The sequence below is a fragment of the Sinohyriopsis cumingii genome, chromosome 15 (genome assembly GCF_028554795.1).
Source record: "Sinohyriopsis cumingii isolate HCF-2022 chromosome 15, ASM2855479v2, whole genome shotgun sequence".
NCBI classification, from domain to species: Eukaryota; Metazoa; Mollusca; class Bivalvia; order Unionida; family Unionidae; genus Sinohyriopsis; species Sinohyriopsis cumingii.
Window position 1 is genome coordinate 91,791,088 of NC_142975.1, and position 27,810 is coordinate 91,818,897.

Here is a 27,810-nt window from a genome sequence, read left to right on the forward strand (position 1 = left end):
GGATGCTTTCCAATGTATTTTTTCTAACATTGGGAATAATGATGATATGAATACAGGAGATGAGTGCAAGTGTCTGGAAAGTGTGTATACACGATGAACTCAACAATGTACTTAGGGTTTGACATATAGAAAATGTTGTAACAGAGAAGTCATTTTTATTTAATCCTTGATATAACCAGAAGGCTGTGAAGTATGCCGCGCATAGAAGATAAGTACTCACTGATAGGTTTTCACTGACAAAATAAAGATTATTTTGCACCTTTTTTGATATTTTTTTAAAAAACAACTATGTACTGGGGTAAAAGCAGAGAGACTTGAATCGAAATAATCAAGTAGAGAATTTATAGTGTAAAAATGCATATTGAGGAGATGAATCCAGTGATATACGCTGATGAAAATCAGTTGAGTCATTTGTGAGAAAACTGTGTTCTTGTGACAGGGTTAGGGTTACGGTTTTCCGGTAGTAACACTTGGGATAATGGAGACATCCTACCAGTCATTAAATATTCATTTATGCAAATATGCAAATGACTTTGTTGAAACGATGGTTTTCATTGGACATTGTGGTTTTTAGAAAATAGCATTGACGTGGAGACTTGTAATGCTAGCAATTTAGTATTATGTTATCAGACCGGTAGTGTATATACTTTAACCGTTACTAATAATTCATTGTACGTTTCATTTCAGAGCTGGTAATTGCATTTTATTTTGTTTACTATTACAATTTTTTAGGTACTATTTGAAATTAGACCGCCATTGGTGGCGTCATCAATTTTCGTGGATTTGTTGAATTGCAAGGTTATTTCGCTAGTAGTTTTAGTTTTATTATTATTATTATTATTATTATTATGACCGTATCTATGAATTCTTTGTACGTTTATATTTTTCAATAGACACGTTTTTAAATTAGAACTGAAATTAAACGAAACAGTACGCCTCATACCCATTTATGACCGTTATCGGTTTTCGTGGTTTAGTAATAAGATCGCAATATTTTATCTGCACGGCAGGACTCGTGGTAGTATGTATACTGACAGCGTTACTAAGAAATAAGTTACATTTTATTTGGGTACTGGCAATTACATTTCTTTCCGATTAAAACACTTCTAAGTTTATTACCGTTATTAAAAAATCATTGAAAAACCCACAGGGGCTCGGATCGTTGTTTACAATGGTCCTGTCATACATGTGCTATATTGTAGCTATTATATAGTACATTAGTCCGAGTTTCCTCTGACCCTTGCCTCCCCATTTTTGATATTTGGACAACATAAATATCGTATAATAGTACATGTATGACAGGTCAGTTGTAAGTAACGATACGAGCCCCTGTGGAGAAAACAATATGATGTGGCCTAGCTTCCGATGATACTGGTTCTGTGGTATCTCGATATTTGAACTTTTCGGTATTTATTTCATCTATTGCACCACATATTGTGTACTTATATATACCACATGACCATAGGTTACCAGTTCTAAATCACCAGTTTATTTTGGGAAAATGTAAAGATTGCTGACGCGTACACTATTTGATAAGTAAACCCATGAATACTGCTGTTTCAAAATAATATCCTTAACCTGTGTTCTCAGATAGAATCAATATCTTCTTAAAATTTCTATCACTTTAACAAAATGTTTTGCCTATTTGTTGTCTGATAATGTTATACAAGAGTTAGACCATATGATTACTGTGATGGTCAAGAACTAGGAAATCGAAGCTATGGTAGCAAATAAGAATCAAAATGTGACGCATGTTAATGTCGTTTTTTGGTGGCTTTCGCATTTAACAGGCATTGACTTGAAAGCTGCATTGTACACGATTTATTACTTTTCATTGGAACACCGGTTGTTGTTCAAACAGTCTTAGGTTGATATGTACTTTCACCCTCATATTGATTGTTCATTCTCAGCAACAATCACAGAGCAACTCCAGTCATCGTGGGTGGTTATTTACAAATGCATTTCTTTAATTCTTTCTTATAAGTTTATGTTGCTGTAGGGCACAGGTGGCATAATGAGTGCCATAGAAGTAGCATCCATTTTTCAAGTTGATTACACTTTGTGCAACACAATGATACATTAAATTTCCAACATTAATACAGATTATTGTTGTGTTGCTGGTCTTACTGCAATATCAGAGTAACTCCCCTTTCACAACTAGGACTGTACATAACGTCTGTTTATCGTTTGTTTCCCACAGCCATCTGATTTATAGTGGAAAATAAATTCATTTTAATACAAACAACAACAGACTTAAATTATATCTTGAGGGTCATTGTTTTTATTAACTTATTTGCTGATTGCAGACTTTATGACCTGAAATATCAAAGCACTCATGTATAGTAGATAACAAAATCGAAACAAAAGGAAAGAAATAATTCGAATTTTGAATCAGTTTAAATCAAAAACTGAATTGAATGAGTCTCATAAATTTTGTGACATAACTACACAAGTTTTAAGACATTTTTGGTCTGCTTAAATGATAAATATACATTACGCAGCTTCATCACTCAGATGTATGTTACCTTAGTAGTTGTAAAGACTTTGCTGTGTCTATATACTGGTCCATATCTTCCCATATCCTATGCGTACCAAAATCCATCCAAAAATCTCCTAAAACAAACATTTTACAACCTTGATGGTAATCATATTGATATTTTACAGTCAGCTGATCATTAACATCAGAAGTCTGTTCAACATTAAGTTGAATGATAACTTTGTCAGTGCATATCCATATCTGGTAACAATAACAACCAGTACTGTTCGAGTTTTACGAATAACATGTCCATATAAATGTACATTTGCCTGTATATTATAGTATGTGATTTAGATTTTTAACATAGCTTTAAAACAATTTAAGTCATATCACTATAATGTCTGCAGTGGCAGCTTATAGTGATTTCTAGCACTGGTTTATCATTCCCCGGACATGCAGCATCATCTTCGACCCAGTCACATTATCCTGACACCAGGCTGACCAGTCCTAACAATAACCTCTTGATACTGAGCACCAAGCAAGGCAGCTGTTATTACCATTTTTTGAAGTCTTTGGTATGACTCAGTTGTGGTTTGAATCCACGACCTTCCACATCCGAGGCGGACGCTCTAACCACTAGGCCACCGGGGCGGTCACCTGTATATTATATAATGTATGTACTGGTAATTTTTGTGATAGTGACATGATTAGTTCATTCTGTCACTTTATTTTTTCTGTGACACTAATAGGTCGAGCATAAAGTATGTATTCATTGAGTGGAGGTGGGGGGTGTTGAAAAAAATTCAAAAAGCATTAGCCTGTGTATGTGGCAGGGTAACTGCTAAGTATGTCCTGCAGCGATAGGGTCAATATTCTTTGATAACTGTGATGTTTATGAAGACTAGTCAAGTCAGAAACATAACTAGCAGATGAGTTGGATGCAAAGTGGCTGATATGCCATGTCAGTCAGAGTCTATATCTGCTTAAAATTATGAAGTGTGATATGTTGTAGTTTTATTGCACATGGTGCACTTTGCAGAAGACATTTTTTCCTCTTCATTTTCTGGCATAACCAGTTATTTTATATCATGATGCCGACAGATTATGCATTCCAGACCCTGGTGCCTCATGCGAATTTGTGAAGCCATACCTTGCCAGACTGGGACAGTATTGTACTTGGATAGACACATTGATTGCCTTTTTGACACCTATTGTCCTTCACTTTTATAAAAGTGAGATTCAGAAGCGTGTCTTAAATTAATTACTCATCCTAAGCCATCATGAAATGTCACATGATTGCACACACCTTACAAAATTGTCACCTGAGAAAAGAACTGTTATGGTTCATGATTTTGATGATATCGAAGCTGATGATAAAATTTTGAGGTCCAGTCATTCCAAATGATGATAAGGCTGATAATATTCCAATTTTCCAAAGTTGATATAAAAAATTTAGTCACTGTCTGATATTTGACTATTGAAGTTAAGGTCAACTAAATATTAGCTGCTGTCACTTGTTTAAAACTATTATTAGAGATAAATATTTACATTTGCTGTAGAAAAGCATTGGTTACGATTTCTGTAAAATTCAACCTTTGTATCACTATTATAGTTAATGTTAATACTTTCCTACTTTCATTTTCAAAGTTTGTTTTACATGGTATTAATTTAAACCACTGCTTATTTTTAATGACTACTAATAACTTCATCTTTTAAAATTCAATTGTCCCATCTATTCTTGGAAAGGGTGTGGTGACTCAGCAATGTATTTACACAAGGGTGGATACAAAATGTATGATTTGCAATGACTAATGGGAAAGGGGGTAAAAAATCACCAATTGTTTGCATACGTGCTTTATGGACAACCCTTAACATCATTATCAGAATATTATTATTGCCAGCGTAACTGTTCATGGGTAAAGTTGCTGGATCGATGAAATGTTTTAACAGCTGACCATAATGTCGTTATAGTTCATTTGTGCTTGAAATATAATTCTTCATTGTAACTTTTTTCTCTTTTTTTTGTTAACTTTGTTTGCAGATTAGTGTATATTTCGGCTGATTTTGGTAATTATATGGACTTTTACAAATGGGCCTTGTCACCTGATAGTCGAAAAGATGTTCACATGACCATTCCTCTGATAAAGGTGTGTAGATGAGTCAGCGGCTAAGGACAAGCTGAGAAATGTGATGCTACAAAGGTATATTTTCCATTTGATATATCATAGATGATTCGTATAAGCATCCATACTAGAAGTATGGGTGTGACTGACTATCCCATATTCTGCATGAGACATAAAACGCTATCTAAAGTTGTCTGCCACATCTCATAACATATATGCTATACATTAATGTGTGAAAGGGAAATATTATTTATTTTGTAATAGAGTGGAAACATTTTAAGTTGTCATAAAAAATGGTACATTTTCCGTTCCTTAAGCTATGGATCGGCATTTTGAATTATGTATTATTTTTAACATTAACATGAAAAATGGGCAATATTTTTGTGATTCCTTCAATACACTGAATGGTTTCACCTTCTGTGAGCAGCAATTAATATTTTTTCTAGATTAAACACATTAATTCCATTATGTCTTAGATATTTCACTTTGAATTGTTCGCATGTAAATATAAGTTATTGCACACGTATTGTATTATTATGTGCAGTATTAATTTTAATCTTTATTGGGTGGGATATTCGTAGTGATGATTTAGTATCATTTAATACTCAGCTTTACATGATGGGTAAGCTGATGAGTTTGAATGTTTATAAACCGCTATTGCTTTTAACTACTGCTGTTCTAGTATATTGATAGTCTCTGTATCACAAGTAGAGCAAACTTTTCCCTAAAGTTCGGAGTGAAAGCAACTTCACATTGTAGGTAATAAGTACAGAGAGAGAGAGAGTTCACAGGCACTGGCCAAACTGAAAAACAACTTTGTATGATGCATCCCAAAATATTAACATCTAACAAATAATCTTACAATTGCCAGTCAAGAAAATATATCATGTGTTAATTCTACCAGAGACAAAGAACTCTTTCGTCCTATGTCCAGAAAGCTTAGAAACAGATAATATTGTAACAAGTCCCAGATGAAATCAAAGCACAAAGTATTGTGATAAAACTTCATGTAGCAACACAGCTTTGATTCAAAAAGATGTTTTATCCCTGACTGTGCACAGCTTCTAACTTAGACAACTGTACTAAAGCGACACTGTTACAAAGAGTAACTAAAATGCCTTCCAGTCAGTAAACAAACCGCATTGGTGGCCTAGTGGTTAGAGCGTCCGCCTCGGATGCGGGAGGTCGTGTGTTCGATCCCCAGCCGAGTCATACCAAAGACTTACAAAAATGGTACTAACAGCTGCCTCGCTTGGCGCTCAGCATTAGGAGGTTAATGTTAGGACTGGTATGCCTGGTGTCAGGATAATGTGACTGGGTGGGACATCATGTTACATGTCTGTGTCATGATGCCCCAGTGCTAGACATCACTTTAAACTGCAACACTGCAGACATTGTAGCGATATGACTGAAAAATTGTTAAAGCTACGTTAGAAATCCAAGTCACACACACACACACCAGTCAATAAACAAGCAATATGATTACACTCTTGAGCCAGCAGGAGGGGGGTATACGTTAAGAAAGGTAGGGACTAAATTCTGAGTACTGACTTAATGTTAACTCAGATGTAAATATTAATCACCTAGATTTTCTGATAGTTACAAATAGACTTGGTACCCCTTTATGCAATTAAATGTGACCTCTGCTTTCTGTTGGCGAAATAAATTATGTAAGATGGGTATGTTTTGATTCCTTTTTGTTTCCATCAGCGGTATACAAGGTGTTCAGACATCTAATGCAAAATGTTTCTTTTTATTTCATTTGTGCAGTGATCCAATAAAGGCAGTGGGCAATTCCAGAAGGATTACATCAGCAAAGGTAAAGGGAAATGCTGCGTTACCAGATTGCATTAGATTTTTTGGGTAAGTTAATCAGAATGACAAATGTTGTTGACGTTGTTGTTGTAGGGTTTAACGCCATTTTTCAGCACATGATAGGCTATACATGGACGCCAGTATTAATGGTGGAGGAAGAACCCGGAAAATCCCCGGAAAGAACCACCGACCCTCGAGAAGCTACTGGCAAACTTTCTCACATACCCACATTGGCCGAATCTGAGACTTGAACCCACGCAGACAGAAGTGAGATGGCAGTGATCTGTAACAGAGAGTGCTTTAGAAACGCTCGGCCACTCAGGGGCCCCCCGACGAATGTTGATTTGGATGTTAAGATTTTTGTTTCTTGAGCACGTACACACTTTCACTGCAATCATTCCGGTTCAGTTGTATGGATAATACTCCAATTTCATGTATTTGAATGCAGTTAAAGGAAGTTTTGATCTGAATTTAGATTGTGCAAGTTGGAGGCATCATTTGTCTCAATAGCATGATTTAGTTTACTTTTTTAACATCAATTTTTATAGTTTAAGCTGCTGAAATAAATTAGTTCAGTTTATCAGTGTTCAACGTTGCTTCATTTCAAGGTATATATTTATGAGATACTTTTTTCTCTGTATTATATAATCAGATAATTAAACTAACATATGAACAATCTACTACATTTCGCAGCATTTTAGAGAGAAAATTGTGGTGGTTCTAATAAATGGATGATCTATTTTGAACATATACATTATTGTTAGTGCAGAGGCTTCATTGTCTATCATTATTACTATACATTAGTGCTACTTGCCTATTAATAATAACTGTATATATTGGACACAAATTTTTTCATGTACTAGAACTTATGGTGAAACTTCTTTTACACCTAGGTCATATGTTCCAAGACTTAAAAAATGAAATAAATTTGTGTTTAATTTGTACCCCCATGTTGCATTAAAATTGATAAACATAACACTTATTTGATAATAAAATGAACGAAATTAACATTGTATTGTTATCAATTAACATTGTATTATTATCACTTATTCCTCTCTTTTTTCCATCATGAGCATTAAAGAAAATGTATCCACACACTCCAAATATGCAGCAGAGACATGAATAATTGCTTGAAGGCATGTGCCATTCACCCATGAGACAGTGTTATGTGCAAAATAACCAAGATTGTATTATATCCAGTTCCTGCCTCGCTTGGCGCTCAGCATTAAGAGGTTAGTGTTAGGACTGGTCGGCCTGGTGTCAGAATAATGTGACTGGGTGGGACATCATGCTACATGTCTGCGGCATGATGCCCCAGTGTTAGACATCACTATAAACTGCCACATTGCAGACATTGTAGCGATATGACTGAAAACTTGTTTTAAAAAATTCAAATCAAATCATAATTTTGCCAGCAGAATATTGAAGACAAAGGTGATTTTTTTGTTGCAAAGCAAGCTGACCTTGGAAGCCAACTTTGGATACTTTTAAGCCGATTATTTTTTAAAGGATATCAATATAAAGGTTATTTTTTTCAAACCAAGCCGATTTTGGATTCTTTTAAGTGTTCTGATTTATATATATATATATATATATATATATATATATATATATATATATATATATATATATATATATATATATATATATATATATATATATATATATATATGCATACATACACACACACACACACACACACACACAGAGTCGGCCCACATAAGGAAACTACTTTGCTTCTATTTGACCAGTTTTCACAGGAATTTTGGACATAAATTGAAATAATGAAACAATTTTTAAAGTGACACAATATAGTACTTCATGCATGGACATCGATGATCCAGGGTCACCTAGATGATTTGGAGACAATAAAATCATTTGATGAATTCATGAAGCCCAGAAGAGTAGATGATTTTGCAGACAATATGATCATTAACATGGATAAAATTCCAGTGTGGTCTGATCTCATTCCTGGATGGACTGTCAATAAAATGGTGGCTGAAAGTGTGAGAATTAGCATGACTGGTGCAGATCTTAAATAAAATGACTTTAGTCCATGCAGTTTCCGCTAAATTAGATGTGTTGTCTCCAACAATACATTTTCACTGTATGACAAAACTAAAATGATATTCATGCATTGAAGGAATGGATCATATATGTGCAGGAGAAGGGTTGGGTTGTTGAGATGATGCTGCAATGGATTAAACAAAAGTACAGTTTTATAATTTATTAAATAAAACTTTAAGTTGGAGTGCATTTTCCGACATGTAATTTTCAAATGATTTAAAACGTGCCTACAACTTAAGACTGGAAAAGAAACAATGTGTCCCAGAACATACAGTGCACAAAAATGTACATTCAGAATTAATTTATGGTGTCTCAACATGTATGGTAAATATGGTAGATATAAGTATTTATGAATAACAAACTGTTGATTGAGTTGCATAGCTAAATGTAAGTGAAACTTCCATAATGCTTCCATGCTCTTATGTACAAATATTAATACTATTGTCACTGTATGAATTGTTTGCTAGTCATTTAAAGAGTGATATATTTATTTCATGATGTTTATATTATTATTTGGCAGCATAAAATTGATTTTTCAACAAACATTGATGCAGTTCACTAAGCTCTATAACTGTTAGAGATTTCACCAAAATGTTTCCAAAAGTGAAGAAAAAAGTTGCTGCAATTATGCTACAGCAAAAAATGTTTTTCCTTTTCTTGATGAGATCCACACCTAAATATATTAACATAACAATTCCTAATAGTAACACTTCCACTTCAATGTTAATTGCCATAACCTTTTTAAATATATTATGATATTTTTAAAAGGAAAGCTATTCTGGAATGATATAGAAAAAATCTTTTAAATTGATTCATTCCTTCATAGAAATTCAGAAAAAAAAGAAATTCATTTTCTGTTTGCTAAATAAAATAATTCTTACTTCGTTCTCATTATTTTCACCTGTCCAGTCCTCCTTTCTGGGAAATACATATAAAATCTATGTTATGGTTTTAACCAAGACATGTAAATCGCAGTCAAGGGGTTACATGGGGGAGTCCAAACCCCAACGTATATTATTTATCTCACCCAATATTTTCCTTTAAAGCAAAAAGAACTCTTCACTAGTCTTGTTGTTGTTGTTGTTGTTGTAGGGTTTAACGCCATTTTTCAGCACACGATAGGCTATACATGGTGGCCAGTATTAATGGTGGAGGAAGATCCAGGGAAAACCCGTAGAAAGAACCACCGACCCACGAGAAGCTACTGACAAGCTTTCTCACATACCCACATTGGCTGAATCCGAGACTCGAACCCACGCAGACAGAGGTGAGATGGCAGTGATCCGTAATGGAGAACGCTTTAGACCACTGGCCACTCTTCACTAGTGTAATATAGTTCATGCGCAAATGTTTACATGTGACTCATTAATGCAAATATGTTAATGAAGGCTGTGGTGTGACCATTGCATCCCAATTACACAGGTTATTAGCATGAGCAAAGAAAAATAACATAAAACGTCACATAGTAATCTGACAGGTATTATCACATTTAATATATGGATGTTATATGAAATTGACAATAAATAGGTAATATTTATTACAAGAAACTTTCATTTTCATCAGTTTCAATTTTGAAAAGTTATATTGTAAATAATGAAACGATACTGGCTACTCAGCTCTACTGTAGTTATACTTAGTACAAGCTGTAACGAAGAGCAATATCTTGCTTTAGATTATTCATTGGTAATTAGAGATCTGTGTCACTATCGTATTTAACTTTCCTTTTCTTTATAGGAGGTGAAACTGTTTGTGACATACTTATGTTGTCCATAGTATTAATTGTAAAATTATCCCTACGTATAAAAGACCCTCCAAATACGGACCCTAGTGGATAAACATGTGCTAAAACTTTCAAGTTCACGAATTCTTTGAAAATGTATTCTTCTGTCTTGGAAATATTGCAAGTAATACAGTGAAAGTTGCTTATGGATTAATGATTCCTTCTGGCTGCTAAGTGCATTATTTGTCATTAAATATTGTAGGTTTATCTTTCAGATCCAGTGATGAATGTCATTCTCATGATTGAGAAGAACAAGGTTATGCTTCACTGAAATCCATGTACCTGCTACAGATTGCAGATTTACACAGAGAATGCAACTTCTGCCTCGTCTGTCAGAGCACAAGCAAAATTCATCAGTCTCCAACAGCACAAATTATCAAGAATCACCAATTATTAGTAAACATGTTATTTGTATTGCTAACTCAGTATACAGTAATACTGAAAGGGATGTACATTTCTGACCACACTTTCTGCTGTTTCCATGATTTTACTCTTAAAAAGCAGTACTGGTTTACTCATGTCAAAATTTTGCTCTGTTGCAAGAGCAATTAATAGAGCTCCACTTTTCATTATTGTTTACCTTTCTTGTTTAGCAAAGGCATCTGCTCCAACTGTATTATACATGATTGTGTTATTGAGTAATGGTTAAGATGTTGCTTATTATTTCAGCTTAGTTTGAAAACATAAAAGAAATGTAAAAAGCATATTACAGATTACTTCTGATTGCTGATTAAACTTAAATGATGGCAGCCAGATTAATTGCTATTCCATTAAATCATACATGGGACCCAGGAAGGCACTTTCAAAGTGGGATACTCACCCATTGATGCAGCATAGAATTTTCTTATCATTTAAATATGAAATCTGTAAAATCAATGTACATATATTTTTTAAAACTGCCTTCCCTGGGTACTATGTATGTTCAAATGGAACAGCCCTAAACGCAAAGCTTAAAAATATGGAACATGTAGTAAATAAGCTAAAATTGAATGAATCTTGGTGGGGGAGCTCCACTATTTAAATAATTAGATTATCATGTGTGCATGCTTTATATTTTGTACTTGTGTCAGTAATTGGAAAAAGCACTAAATATGTATATATGTTCATAAATATATGAAACATGAACTGGCATCAAACCATGGGCAATAATTGTTGTCCAAAGAGTATTCACATAAAATATTTTGGTGGCTATCTGGGTAGAAAGTAGTTGCCTATGGGCACGAAACGGTGGGTAGTGGATGTGTTCCTCCCGTCAAGTAACAATGTGAACAATATGTACATGCATGATAGAATGTTGCCTTTGCAACAGTAAACCACTTTTGGATACCATAAATTTCATTTATTGATTTTCTAGAAAAACGACATTCAAATGACCAATGTTTTGTGGTGAAAATTTAGTCTGATGAATTTCCCAGAAAAATTGTTCTTTTGGTAACAAAAATCCATTGTGTATAAAACATGTACACTGTTGTTTCATAATTTACTTACCTAGTTTAACATGTTTTGAAATGTATATATTTTCTGTATTCAGTCCAAACATTGTCATTGAAAGTTTCTAATTGTGACTGCAAGTCATTTGCAATTGCAAATTGTACAGTTATATAATGTAAGAGTACAGTATACATGTTAAGTGTTTCACCTGAACTTTTTAAATAATGGTACAATGTACCTCTGCAAACAAAATATGTGGCTGCAGATGAAAATTACTGAAGTACATTCCTTGTAAGTGTAAATTTTCTTTTCAGTAAGGATACAGTATTTGGCTTTTAATTGCTTTATAGACTTTAAATCTCTACACAGTAATGTAGTGAGAGTTACACTGAGTGTTTGCAAATGAATACTTGAGGAATTAAGCTTTAAAAAATGTATACCCAATAAATGCAGAAGCTGTACTCCAATTTTACCATTAGAAATATTTAGAATTGGTTTTTGTCACAGCCACAATTATTTGGCTTCCCTGGACACTGAAAGGCTTTTCCCCAGCCTACAAATGTCTACCATGTCTGTCCTTTAGGTCTACAACAGTGATTTAAATGAATGACAAGTTGTACTGCATTCTTCATAATTTGCTACCATTTTATTCAGTATATGCTTTAATAATGTTTTCAGATAGGTAAGATGCTGTACATAAAAGATGTCCTGCTTTTCAAAATCTTTTTACCAGTCTCCCACCTCCATTGACCCCATTGTGTCCCAAATGTTTTTCAGGAATTTACACACCTGGACAGCTTCTGACGAGTGTATAAGTTATATTGTGATTTGTAAACACCATTAATTTCGTTGTAACTATAATTAAAATTTAAATACTAAGAAGTTGCATTTTTGGTGCTTGAGTTTTTGCATTTAAATAAAGACTTGTTTCACATGTTAAGAGGCCTTGTAATAAGTATTAAGGAAAGAAATGAAAAAATGACTTTGTCTTTTTCATTGCATGATTTCAAATTCATTTTGTATTCAGATGTTGTGGTCTTTAACGTTTCTGTGTGAAATAAACAAAATTAATAAAACATTTAACATCATACAGTATTTCTTTTATTACTTGCATGTACATAAGACCATACTGTTAGGCCACACATTGTCATAATTCTAAGCATCCACAATTCATTTCTTCAAATAGGGAAATAATTGAATCAAAAGAAATTATTTTATTTGACTTCTGTTTCCGTCCTAGATTGTATATCTACTGTCTTCTCACAATTACCTTATCACAATTATCAAATGTATTTTTATCATTAAAATTAAAATCAGTATTAGTCCCTATATATAAAGTGCACAGGCCAAGACATAAAATTAATAATGGGAAATGATAAGGCAAAATATTTATTTTCCTTTCGTTAAATTATTTTCCATTTCAGGAGGTGTATGTATGTGTGTGTGTGTGTGTGCATATATATATATATATATATATATATATATATATATATATATATATATATATATATATATATATATATATATATATATTACAAGACTACTATTTTCTCAGACTGCCCTGGTGGTCTGGTAGCCCAGTGTCAGGGTAAAATGACCAAGAGGGATATCATGCCACATGTCTGCATCATGATGCCCCAGTGCTTGACACCACTATAAAAAGGCCCCTGGTGGCTGATTGCTGTAACACATCACAACCGCTGGGTTTATACACACTCATTAATATTGCCAACACGTAAGGCCCATAAAGCTAAACAAACCCGAATAACTCACAGAAACCTATGTAACTGTCATTATATTCCATCGCTATTCAATTCATACATTTGTATCATAGGAATTATGGTACATAAAGGGTTCTGAATTAATTGGAGTGAGATCCTCAGCTGATTTATTTACCTTCTCGCATATCATTCTACCATTATTGTTTCTATTCCCCACCCCACCCCAACCAGCACTTCATAGACAGAATAATTTCTTGCATTATGTTTGTTTGGTAGTTGGCATGCATGACTAAAAAAATTCCCATGCTAAATTCACAGAGAGTAATTGCATTTGGTTTTTTCCTCTCCAGTTCAGTACAGTTACAAATATAGAAATGGCTAAAAGAACAGCACACTCCTTTCCCAACCCCACCCCTGAGTTGAAACTACGAAACCGTAACTGGCTACTTCTCACAAGTGCGGGTCCTGTATTGAGCAAAATACGTTGTCTATTTCAGCAGCTTCAAACAATGTATATATGCTGACTTACTTTCATGGTGAGAACAGGAGAATGACTGAAACATGAAGGCAATCTACATGCTAACAGACTTAAGATTGAGAAAATATTTGTTGACTAAGTGAATGACAATGACATTAATATCAGTCAAGTAGAACAAGCAATTGTGGTTATTTGTTAACTGAAAGAGGCTTAAAGATTTATTCAACAAACTAAATGTTTCATAGAATTAATGACATGTTTGTGTGATGTAACACATTTAATGGACCAAATTTGCCATAAACGTCCACATCATTCAGGGAAGACAGATTCTTAAATATTTCTTACAGCATCTGCGTAAAACATTAATATTTAACTGGGACACATGCGGCCAAAGTTCAGTCCCATCAGTGTTTGCATTGACTTAAAGAAGAAGGCTTACATCTTTCCTTCAAAACACGTAATACACTAAATGGTGAGCTACCATTGTTCTAATAATGACATTAGTGGTTAAGCAGAGAAGAGGTTTTGAAAGGATGCATAAATCATCTTCCAATAATAAAAATCTCTTTTAATCTAAATATAAATTTAACATAAACAAGATGCCAATTAGTTCTTTTAAGAGCTTGTTAAACATCAAAAATGACATTGTACACAAAATATGATAACAGTGTAACATGTAAAGGACACATACAATGCAAAACCCTGGAAAGAACCACTAACCCAAGAAAAAACTACTGCAAGCTTTCTCTCATACCCACATTGGCTGAATCCGAGATTCAAACCTACACAGACAGAGGTAACTAGTATGCACATGTACTACTACTACTAATAATAATAATTGAAATCCAAGTATTTTTTTAGTCTGGATAAATGTATCAATGGAAAATACCACATACTGTGACAAAAATGCATTAAAAAAAGAATACAGGTGAAAAATAGCACAAGTCGATTCACTGCAGAAAAGGTAAGTTTTCTGAGCTTTCTTGAATTGTGTTGCAGGTACATTATGATTAAGTTGAAGAGGCAGACTATTCCATAAATTTGGGCCCTGGTAATCATAAGGATGCTTTCCAATGTATTTTTTCTAACATTGGGAATAATGATGATATGAATACAGGAGATGAGTGCAAGTGTCTGGAAAGTGTGTATACACGATGAACTCAACAATGTACTTAGGGTTTGACATATAGAAAATGTTGTAACAGAGAAGTCATTTTTATTTAATCCTTGATATAACCAGAAGGCTGTGAAGTATGCCGCGCATAGAAGATAAGTACTCACTGATAGGTTTTCACTGACAAAATAAAGATTATTTTGCACCTTTTTTGATATTTTTTTAAAAAACAACTATGTACTGGGGTAAAAGCAGAGAGACTTGAATCGAAATAATCAAGTAGAGAATTTATAGTGTAAAAATGCATATTGAGGAGATGAATCCAGTGATATACGCTGATGAAAATCAGTTGAGTCATTTGTGAGAAAACTGTGTTCTTGTGACAGGGTTAGGGTTACGGTTTTCCGGTAGTAACACTTGGGATAATGGAGACATCCTACCAGTCATTAAATATTCATTTATGCAAATATGCAAATGACTTTGTTGAAACGATGGTTTTCATTGGACATTGTGGTTTTTAGAAAATAGCATTGACGTGGAGACTTGTAATGCTAGCAATTTAGTATTATGTTATCAGACCGGTAGTGTATATACTTTAACCGTTACTAATAATTCATTGTACGTTTCATTTCAGAGCTGGTAATTGCATTTTATTTTGTTTACTATTACAATTTTTTAGGTACTATTTGAAATTAGACCGCCATTGGTGGCGTCATCAATTTTCGTGGATTTGTTGAATTGCAAGGTTATTTCGCTAGTAGTTTTAGTTTTATTATTATTATTATTATTATTATTATGACCGTATCTATGAATTCTTTGTACGTTTATATTTTTCAATAGACACGTTTTTAAATTAGAACTGAAATTAAACGAAACAGTACGCCTCATACCCATTTATGACCGTTATCGGTTTTCGTGGTTTAGTAATAAGATCGCAATATTTTATCTGCACGGCAGGACTCGTGGTAGTATGTATACTGACAGCGTTACTAAGAAATAAGTTACATTTTATTTGGGTACTGGCAATTACATTTCTTTCCGATTAAAACACTTCTAAGTTTATTACCGTTATTAAAAAATCATTGAAAAACCCACAGGGGCTCGGATCGTTGTTTACAATGGTCCTGTCATACATGTGCTATATTGTAGCTATTATATAGTACATTAGTCCGAGTTTCCTCTGACCCTTGCCTCCCCATTTTTGATATTTGGACAACATAAATATCGTATAATAGTACATGTATGACAGGTCAGTTGTAAGTAACGATACGAGCCCCTGTGGAGAAAACAATATGATGTGGCCTAGCTTCCGATGATACTGGTTCTGTGGTATCTCGATATTTGAACTTTTCGGTATTTATTTCATCTATTGCACCACATATTGTGTACTTATATATACCACATGACCATAGGTTACCAGTTCTAAATCACCAGTTTATTTTGGGAAAATGTAAAGATTGCTGACGCGTACACTATTTGATAAGTAAACCCATGAATACTGCTGTTTCAAAATAATATCCTTAACCTGTGTTCTCAGATAGAATCAATATCTTCTTAAAATTTCTATCACTTTAACAAAATGTTTTGCCTATTTGTTGTCTGATAATGTTATACAAGAGTTAGACCATATGATTACTGTGATGGTCAAGAACTAGGAAATCGAAGCTATGGTAGCAAATAAGAATCAAAATGTGACGCATGTTAATGTCGTTTTTTGGTGGCTTTCGCATTTAACAGGCATTGACTTGAAAGCTGCATTGTACACGATTTATTACTTTTCATTGGAACACCGGTTGTTGTTCAAACAGTCTTAGGTTGATATGTACTTTCACCCTCATATTGATTGTTCATTCTCAGCAACAATCACAGATCAACTCCAGTCATCGTGGGTGGTTATTTACAAATGCATTTCTTTAATTCTTTCTTATAAGTTTATGTTGCTGTAGGGCACAGGTGGCATAATGAGTGCCATAGAAGTAGCATCCATTTTTCAAGTTGATTACACTTTGTGCAACACAATGATACATTAAATTTCCAACATTAATACAGATTATTGTTGTGTTGCTGGTCTTACTGCAATATCAGAGTAACTCCCCTTTCACAACTAGGACTGTACATAACGTCTGTTTATCGTTTGTTTCCCACAGCCATCTGATTTATAGTGGAAAATAAATTCATTTTAATACAAACAACAACAGACTTAAATTATATCTTGAGGGTCATTGTTTTTATTAACTTATTTGCTGATTGCAGACTTTATGACCTGAAATATCAAAGCACTCATGTATAGTAGATAACAAAATCGAAACAAAAGGAAAGAAATAATTCGAATTTTGAATCAGTTTAAATCAAAAACTGAATTGAATGAGTCTCATAAATTTTGTGACATAACTACACAAGTTTTAAGACATTTTTGGTCTGCTTAAATGATAAATATACATTACGCAGCTTCATCACTCAGATGTATGTTACCTTAGTAGTTGTAAAGACTTTGCTGTGTCTATATACTGGTCCATATCTTCCCATATCCTATGCGTACCAAAATCCATCCAAAAATCTCCTAAAACAAACATTTTACAACCTTGATGGTAATCATATTGATATTTTACAGTCAGCTGATCATTAACATCAGAAGTCTGTTCAACATTAAGTTGAATGATAACTTTGTCAGTGCATATCCATATCTGGTAACAATAACAACCAGTACTGTTCGAGTTTTACGAATAACATGTCCATATAAATGTACATTTGCCTGTATATTATAGTATGTGATTTAGATTTTTAACATAGCTTTAAAACAATTTAAGTCATATCACTATAATGTCTGCAGTGGCAGCTTATAGTGATTTCTAGCACTGGTTTATCATTCCCCGGACATGCAGCATCATCTTCGACCCAGTCACATTATCCTGACACCAGGCTGACCAGTCCTAACAATAACCTCTTGATACTGAGCACCAAGCAAGGCAGCTGTTATTACCATTTTTTGAAGTCTTTGGTATGACTCAGTTGTGGTTTGAATCCACGACCTTCCACATCCGAGGCGGACGCTCTAACCACTAGGCCACCGGGGCGGTCACCTGTATATTATATAATGTATGTACTGGTAATTTTTGTGATAGTGACATGATTAGTTCATTCTGTCACTTTATTTTTTCTGTGACACTAATAGGTCGAGCATAAAGTATGTATTCATTGAGTGGAGGTGGGGGGTGTTGAAAAAAATTCAAAAAGCATTAGCCTGTGTATGTGGCAGGGTAACTGCTAAGTATGTCCTGCAGCGATAGGGTCAATATTCTTTGATAACTGTGATGTTTATGAAGACTAGTCAAGTCAGAAACATAACTAGCAGATGAGTTGGATGCAAAGTGGCTGATATGCCATGTCAGTCAGAGTCTATATCTGCTTAAAATTATGAAGTGTGATATGTTGTAGTTTTATTGCACATGGTGCACTTTGCAGAAGACATTTTTTCCTCTTCATTTTCTGGCATAACCAGTTATTTTATATCATGATGCCGACAGATTATGCATTCCAGACCCTGGTGCCTCATGCGAATTTGTGAAGCCATACCTTGCCAGACTGGGACAGTATTGTACTTGGATAGACACATTGATTGCCTTTTTGACACCTATTGTCCTTCACTTTTATAAAAGTGAGATTCAGAAGCGTGTCTTAAATTAATTACTCATCCTAAGCCATCATGAAATGTCACATGATTGCACACACCTTACAAAATTGTCACCTGAGAAAAGAACTGTTATGGTTCATGATTTTGATGATATCGAAGCTGATGATAAAATTTTGAGGTCCAGTCATTCCAAATGATGATAAGGCTGATAATATTCCAATTTTCCAAAGTTGATATAAAAAATTTAGTCACTGTCTGATATTTGACTATTGAAGTTAAGGTCAACTAAATATTAGCTGCTGTCACTTGTTTAAAACTATTATTAGAGATAAATATTTACATTTGCTGTAGAAAAGCATTGGTTACGATTTCTGTAAAATTCAACCTTTGTATCACTATTATAGTTAATGTTAATACTTTCCTACTTTCATTTTCAAAGTTTGTTTTACATGGTATTAATTTAAACCACTGCTTATTTTTAATGACTACTAATAACTTCATCTTTTAAAATTCAATTGTCCCATCTATTCTTGGAAAGGGTGTGGTGACTCAGCAATGTATTTACACAAGGGTGGATACAAAATGTATGATTTGCAATGACTAATGGGAAAGGGGGTAAAAAATCACCAATTGTTTGCATACGTGCTTTATGGACAACCCTTAACATCATTATCAGAATATTATTATTGCCAGCGTAACTGTTCATGGGTAAAGTTGCTGGATCGATGAAATGTTTTAACAGCTGACCATAATGTCGTTATAGTTCATTTGTGCTTGAAATATAATTCTTCATTGTAACTTTTTTCTCTTTTTTTTGTTAACTTTGTTTGCAGATTAGTGTATATTTCGGCTGATTTTGGTAATTATATGGACTTTTACAAATGGGCCTTGTCACCTGATAGTCGAAAAGATGTTCACATGACCATTCCTCTGATAAAGGTGTGTAGATGAGTCAGCGGCTAAGGACAAGCTGAGAAATGTGATGCTACAAAGGTATATTTTCCATTTGATATATCATAGATGATTCGTATAAGCATCCATACTAGAAGTATGGGTGTGACTGACTATCCCATATTCTGCATGAGACATAAAACGCTATCTAAAGTTGTCTGCCACATCTCATAACATATATGCTATACATTAATGTGTGAAAGGGAAATATTATTTATTTTGTAATAGAGTGGAAACATTTTAAGTTGTCATAAAAAATGGTACATTTTCCGTTCCTTAAGCTATGGATCGGCATTTTGAATTATGTATTATTTTTAACATTAACATGAAAAATGGGCAATATTTTTGTGATTCCTTCAATACACTGAATGGTTTCACCTTCTGTGAGCAGCAATTAATATTTTTTCTAGATTAAACACATTAATTCCATTATGTCTTAGATATTTCACTTTGAATTGTTCGCATGTAAATATAAGTTATTGCACACGTATTGTATTATTATGTGCAGTATTAATTTTAATCTTTATTGGGTGGGATATTCGTAGTGATGATTTAGTATCATTTAATACTCAGCTTTACATGATGGGTAAGCTGATGAGTTTGAATGTTTATAAACCGCTATTGCTTTTAACTACTGCTGTTCTAGTATATTGATAGTCTCTGTATCACAAGTAGAGCAAACTTTTCCCTAAAGTTCGGAGTGAAAGCAACTTCACATTGTAGGTAATAAGTACAGAGAGAGAGAGAGTTCACAGGCACTGGCCAAACTGAAAAACAACTTTGTATGATGCATCCCAAAATATTAACATCTAACAAATAATCTTACAATTGCCAGTCAAGAAAATATATCATGTGTTAATTCTACCAGAGACAAAGAACTCTTTCGTCCTATGTCCAGAAAGCTTAGAAACAGATAATATTGTAACAAGTCCCAGATGAAATCAAAGCACAAAGTATTGTGATAAAACTTCATGTAGCAACACAGCTTTGATTCAAAAAGATGTTTTATCCCTGACTGTGCACAGCTTCTAACTTAGACAACTGTACTAAAGCGACACTGTTACAAAGAGTAACTAAAATGCCTTCCAGTCAGTAAACAAACCGCATTGGTGGCCTAGTGGTTAGAGCGTCCGCCTCGGATGCGGGAGGTCGTGTGTTCGATCCCCAGCCGAGTCATACCAAAGACTTACAAAAATGGTACTAACAGCTGCCTCGCTTGGCGCTCAGCATTAGGAGGTTAATGTTAGGACTGGTATGCCTGGTGTCAGGATAATGTGACTGGGTGGGACATCATGTTACATGTCTGTGTCATGATGCCCCAGTGCTAGACATCACTTTAAACTGCAACACTGCAGACATTGTAGCGATATGACTGAAAAATTGTTAAAGCTACGTTAGAAATCCAAGTCACACACACACACACCAGTCAATAAACAAGCAATATGATTACACTCTTGAGCCAGCAGGAGGGGGGTATACGTTAAGAAAGGTAGGGACTAAATTCTGAGTACTGACTTAATGTTAACTCAGATGTAAATATTAATCACCTAGATTTTCTGATAGTTACAAATAGACTTGGTACCCCTTTATGCAATTAAATGTGACCTCTGCTTTCTGTTGGCGAAATAAATTATGTAAGATGGGTATGTTTTGATTCCTTTTTGTTTCCATCAGCGGTATACAAGGTGTTCAGACATCTAATGCAAAATGTTTCTTTTTATTTCATTTGTGCAGTGATCCAATAAAGGCAGTGGGCAATTCCAGAAGGATTACATCAGCAAAGGTAAAGGGAAATGCTGCGTTACCAGATTGCATTAGATTTTTTGGGTAAGTTAATCAGAATGACAAATGTTGTTGACGTTGTTGTTGTAGGGTTTAACGCCATTTTTCAGCACATGATAGGCTATACATGGACGCCAGTATTAATGGTGGAGGAAGAACCCGGAAAATCCCCGGAAAGAACCACCGACCCTCGAGAAGCTACTGGCAAACTTTCTCACATACCCACATTGGCCGAATCTGAGACTTGAACCCACGCAGACAGAAGTGAGATGGCAGTGATCTGTAACAGAGAGTGCTTTAGAAACGCTCGGCCACTCAGGGGCCCCCCGACGAATGTTGATTTGGATGTTAAGATTTTTGTTTCTTGAGCACGTACACACTTTCACTGCAATCATTCCGGTTCAGTTGTATGGATAATACTCCAATTTCATGTATTTGAATGCAGTTAAAGGAAGTTTTGATCTGAATTTAGATTGTGCAAGTTGGAGGCATCATTTGTCTCAATAGCATGATTTAGTTTACTTTTTTAACATCAATTTTTATAGTTTAAGCTGCTGAAATAAATTAGTTCAGTTTATCAGTGTTCAACGTTGCTTCATTTCAAGGTATATATTTATGAGATACTTTTTTCTCTGTATTATATAATCAGATAATTAAACTAACATATGAACAATCTACTACATTTCGCAGCATTTTAGAGAGAAAATTGTGGTGGTTCTAATAAATGGATGATCTATTTTGAACATATACATTATTGTTAGTGCAGAGGCTTCATTGTCTATCATTATTACTATACATTAGTGCTACTTGCCTATTAATAATAACTGTATATATTGGACACAAATTTTTTCATGTACTAGAACTTATGGTGAAACTTCTTTTACACCTAGGTCATATGTTCCAAGACTTAAAAAATGAAATAAATTTGTGTTTAATTTGTACCCCCATGTTGCATTAAAATTGATAAACATAACACTTATTTGATAATAAAATGAACGAAATTAACATTGTATTGTTATCAATTAACATTGTATTATTATCACTTATTCCTCTCTTTTTTCCATCATGAGCATTAAAGAAAATGTATCCACACACTCCAAATATGCAGCAGAGACATGAATAATTGCTTGAAGGCATGTGCCATTCACCCATGAGACAGTGTTATGTGCAAAATAACCAAGATTGTATTATATCCAGTTCCTGCCTCGCTTGGCGCTCAGCATTAAGAGGTTAGTGTTAGGACTGGTCGGCCTGGTGTCAGAATAATGTGACTGGGTGGGACATCATGCTACATGTCTGCGGCATGATGCCCCAGTGTTAGACATCACTATAAACTGCCACATTGCAGACATTGTAGCGATATGACTGAAAACTTGTTTTAAAAAATTCAAATCAAATCATAATTTTGCCAGCAGAATATTGAAGACAAAGGTGATTTTTTTGTTGCAAAGCAAGCTGACCTTGGAAGCCAACTTTGGATACTTTTAAGCCGATTATTTTTTAAAGGATATCAATATAAAGGTTATTTTTTTCAAACCAAGCCGATTTTGGATTCTTTTAAGTGTTCTGATTTATATATATATATATATATATATATATATATATATATATATATATATATATATATATATATATATATATATATATATATATATATATATATATATATGCATACATACACACACACACACACACACACACACAGAGTCGGCCCACATAAGGAAACTACTTTGCTTCTATTTGACCAGTTTTCACAGGAATTTTGGACATAAATTGAAATAATGAAACAATTTTTAAAGTGACACAATATAGTACTTCATGCATGGACATCGATGATCCAGGGTCACCTAGATGATTTGGAGACAATAAAATCATTTGATGAATTCATGAAGCCCAGAAGAGTAGATGATTTTGCAGACAATATGATCATTAACATGGATAAAATTCCAGTGTGGTCTGATCTCATTCCTGGATGGACTGTCAATAAAATGGTGGCTGAAAGTGTGAGAATTAGCATGACTGGTGCAGATCTTAAATAAAATGACTTTAGTCCATGCAGTTTCCGCTAAATTAGATGTGTTGTCTCCAACAATACATTTTCACTGTATGACAAAACTAAAATGATATTCATGCATTGAAGGAATGGATCATATATGTGCAGGAGAAGGGTTGGGTTGTTGAGATGATGCTGCAATGGATTAAACAAAAGTACAGTTTTATAATTTATTAAATAAAACTTTAAGTTGGAGTGCATTTTCCGACATGTAATTTTCAAATGATTTAAAACGTGCCTACAACTTAAGACTGGAAAAGAAACAATGTGTCCCAGAACATACAGTGCACAAAAATGTACATTCAGAATTAATTTATGGTGTCTCAACATGTATGGTAAATATGGTAGATATAAGTATTTATGAATAACAAACTGTTGATTGAGTTGCATAGCTAAATGTAAGTGAAACTTCCATAATGCTTCCATGCTCTTATGTACAAATATTAATACTATTGTCACTGTATGAATTGTTTGCTAGTCATTTAAAGAGTGATATATTTATTTCATGATGTTTATATTATTATTTGGCAGCATAAAATTGATTTTTCAACAAACATTGATGCAGTTCACTAAGCTCTATAACTGTTAGAGATTTCACCAAAATGTTTCCAAAAGTGAAGAAAAAAGTTGCTGCAATTATGCTACAGCAAAAAATGTTTTTCCTTTTCTTGATGAGATCCACACCTAAATATATTAACATAACAATTCCTAATAGTAACACTTCCACTTCAATGTTAATTGCCATAACCTTTTTAAATATATTATGATATTTTTAAAAGGAAAGCTATTCTGGAATGATATAGAAAAAATCTTTTAAATTGATTCATTCCTTCATAGAAATTCAGAAAAAAAAGAAATTCATTTTCTGTTTGCTAAATAAAATAATTCTTACTTCGTTCTCATTATTTTCACCTGTCCAGTCCTCCTTTCTGGGAAATACATATAAAATCTATGTTATGGTTTTAACCAAGACATGTAAATCGCAGTCAAGGGGTTACATGGGGGAGTCCAAACCCCAACGTATATTATTTATCTCACCCAATATTTTCCTTTAAAGCAAAAAGAACTCTTCACTAGTCTTGTTGTTGTTGTTGTTGTTGTAGGGTTTAACGCCATTTTTCAGCACACGATAGGCTATACATGGTGGCCAGTATTAATGGTGGAGGAAGATCCAGGGAAAACCCGTAGAAAGAACCACCGACCCACGAGAAGCTACTGACAAGCTTTCTCACATACCCACATTGGCTGAATCCGAGACTCGAACCCACGCAGACAGAGGTGAGATGGCAGTGATCCGTAATGGAGAACGCTTTAGACCACTGGCCACTCTTCACTAGTGTAATATAGTTCATGCGCAAATGTTTACATGTGACTCATTAATGCAAATATGTTAATGAAGGCTGTGGTGTGACCATTGCATCCCAATTACACAGGTTATTAGCATGAGCAAAGAAAAATAACATAAAACGTCACATAGTAATCTGACAGGTATTATCACATTTAATATATGGATGTTATATGAAATTGACAATAAATAGGTAATATTTATTACAAGAAACTTTCATTTTCATCAGTTTCAATTTTGAAAAGTTATATTGTAAATAATGAAACGATACTGGCTACTCAGCTCTACTGTAGTTATACTTAGTACAAGCTGTAACGAAGAGCAATATCTTGCTTTAGATTATTCATTGGTAATTAGAGATCTGTGTCACTATCGTATTTAACTTTCCTTTTCTTTATAGGAGGTGAAACTGTTTGTGACATACTTATGTTGTCCATAGTATTAATTGTAAAATTATCCCTACGTATAAAAGACCCTCCAAATACGGACCCTAGTGGATAAACATGTGCTAAAACTTTCAAGTTCACGAATTCTTTGAAAATGTATTCTTCTGTCTTGGAAATATTGCAAGTAATACAGTGAAAGTTGCTTATGGATTAATGATTCCTTCTGGCTGCTAAGTGCATTATTTGTCATTAAATATTGTAGGTTTATCTTTCAGATCCAGTGATGAATGTCATTCTCATGATTGAGAAGAACAAGGTTATGCTTCACTGAAATCCATGTACCTGCTACAGATTGCAGATTTACACAGAGAATGCAACTTCTGCCTCGTCTGTCAGAGCACAAGCAAAATTCATCAGTCTCCAACAGCACAAATTATCAAGAATCACCAATTATTAGTAAACATGTTATTTGTATTGCTAACTCAGTATACAGTAATACTGAAAGGGATGTACATTTCTGACCACACTTTCTGCTGTTTCCATGATTTTACTCTTAAAAAGCAGTACTGGTTTACTCATGTCAAAATTTTGCTCTGTTGCAAGAGCAATTAATAGAGCTCCACTTTTCATTATTGTTTACCTTTCTTGTTTAGCAAAGGCATCTGCTCCAACTGTATTATACATGATTGTGTTATTGAGTAATGGTTAAGATGTTGCTTATTATTTCAGCTTAGTTTGAAAACATAAAAGAAATGTAAAAAGCATATTACAGATTACTTCTGATTGCTGATTAAACTTAAATGATGGCAGCCAGATTAATTGCTATTCCATTAAATCATACATGGGACCCAGGAAGGCACTTTCAAAGTGGGATACTCACCCATTGATGCAGCATAGAATTTTCTTATCATTTAAATATGAAATCTGTAAAATCAATGTACATATATTTTTTAAAACTGCCTTCCCTGGGTACTATGTATGTTCAAATGGAACAGCCCTAAACGCAAAGCTTAAAAATATGGAACATGTAGTAAATAAGCTAAAATTGAATGAATCTTGGTGGGGGAGCTCCACTATTTAAATAATTAGATTATCATGTGTGCATGCTTTATATTTTGTACTTGTGTCAGTAATTGGAAAAAGCACTAAATATGTATATATGTTCATAAATATATGAAACATGAACTGGCATCAAACCATGGGCAATAATTGTTGTCCAAAGAGTATTCACATAAAATATTTTGGTGGCTATCTGGGTAGAAAGTAGTTGCCTATGGGCACGAAACGGTGGGTAGTGGATGTGTTCCTCCCGTCAAGTAACAATGTGAACAATATGTACATGCATGATAGAATGTTGCCTTTGCAACAGTAAACCACTTTTGGATACCATAAATTTCATTTATTGATTTTCTAGAAAAACGACATTCAAATGACCAATGTTTTGTGGTGAAAATTTAGTCTGATGAATTTCCCAGAAAAATTGTTCTTTTGGTAACAAAAATCCATTGTGTATAAAACATGTACACTGTTGTTTCATAATTTACTTACCTAGTTTAACATGTTTTGAAATGTATATATTTTCTGTATTCAGTCCAAACATTGTCATTGAAAGTTTCTAATTGTGACTGCAAGTCATTTGCAATTGCAAATTGTACAGTTATATAATGTAAGAGTACAGTATACATGTTAAGTGTTTCACCTGAACTTTTTAAATAATGGTACAATGTACCTCTGCAAACAAAATATGTGGCTGCAGATGAAAATTACTGAAGTACATTCCTTGTAAGTGTAAATTTTCTTTTCAGTAAGGATACAGTATTTGGCTTTTAATTGCTTTATAGACTTTAAATCTCTACACAGTAATGTAGTGAGAGTTACACTGAGTGTTTGCAAATGAATACTTGAGGAATTAAGCTTTAAAAAATGTATACCCAATAAATGCAGAAGCTGTACTCCAATTTTACCATTAGAAATATTTAGAATTGGTTTTTGTCACAGCCACAATTATTTGGCTTCCCTGGACACTGAAAGGCTTTTCCCCAGCCTACAAATGTCTACCATGTCTGTCCTTTAGGTCTACAACAGTGATTTAAATGAATGACAAGTTGTACTGCATTCTTCATAATTTGCTACCATTTTATTCAGTATATGCTTTAATAATGTTTTCAGATAGGTAAGATGCTGTACATAAAAGATGTCCTGCTTTTCAAAATCTTTTTACCAGTCTCCCACCTCCATTGACCCCATTGTGTCCCAAATGTTTTTCAGGAATTTACACACCTGGACAGCTTCTGACGAGTGTATAAGTTATATTGTGATTTGTAAACACCATTAATTTCGTTGTAACTATAATTAAAATTTAAATACTAAGAAGTTGCATTTTTGGTGCTTGAGTTTTTGCATTTAAATAAAGACTTGTTTCACATGTTAAGAGGCCTTGTAATAAGTATTAAGGAAAGAAATGAAAAAATGACTTTGTCTTTTTCATTGCATGATTTCAAATTCATTTTGTATTCAGATGTTGTGGTCTTTAACGTTTCTGTGTGAAATAAACAAAATTAATAAAACATTTAACATCATACAGTATTTCTTTTATTACTTGCATGTACATAAGACCATACTGTTAGGCCACACATTGTCATAATTCTAAGCATCCA

The 27,810-nt window shown here is 33.8% G+C and overlaps 2 long non-coding RNA genes across 14 annotated transcripts; both read left to right on the plus strand.

Moving 5' to 3' along the window:
- Nucleotides 1–566: 566 nt before the first annotated feature.
- Nucleotides 567–12,780, plus strand: LOC149782303 (uncharacterized). 7 transcript variants are annotated; one of them, XR_016414313.1, is made up of 6 exons: nucleotides 642–692; nucleotides 2,884–3,149; nucleotides 4,518–4,677; nucleotides 6,370–6,418; nucleotides 7,488–7,646; nucleotides 10,477–12,780. It is a non-coding gene; the product is annotated as an uncharacterized LOC149782303 (long non-coding RNA). The 7 variants fall into 7 exon arrangements; XR_016414315.1 differs by lacking the exons at nucleotides 642–692; nucleotides 2,884–3,149 and adding an exon at nucleotides 567–634; XR_016414314.1 differs by lacking the exon at nucleotides 2,884–3,149 and having other exon boundaries at nucleotides 608–692.
- Nucleotides 12,781–15,518: 2,738 nt separating this feature from the next.
- LOC149782304 (uncharacterized) lies at nucleotides 15,519–27,732 on the plus strand. Of its 7 annotated transcripts, XR_016414320.1 has the most exons (6): nucleotides 15,594–15,644; nucleotides 17,836–18,101; nucleotides 19,470–19,629; nucleotides 21,322–21,370; nucleotides 22,440–22,598; nucleotides 25,429–27,732. It is a non-coding gene; the product is annotated as an uncharacterized LOC149782304 (long non-coding RNA). The 7 variants fall into 7 exon arrangements; XR_016414322.1 differs by lacking the exons at nucleotides 15,594–15,644; nucleotides 17,836–18,101 and adding an exon at nucleotides 15,519–15,586; XR_016414321.1 differs by lacking the exon at nucleotides 17,836–18,101 and having other exon boundaries at nucleotides 15,560–15,644.
- The last annotated feature ends 78 nt before the right edge of the window (nucleotides 27,733–27,810 follow it).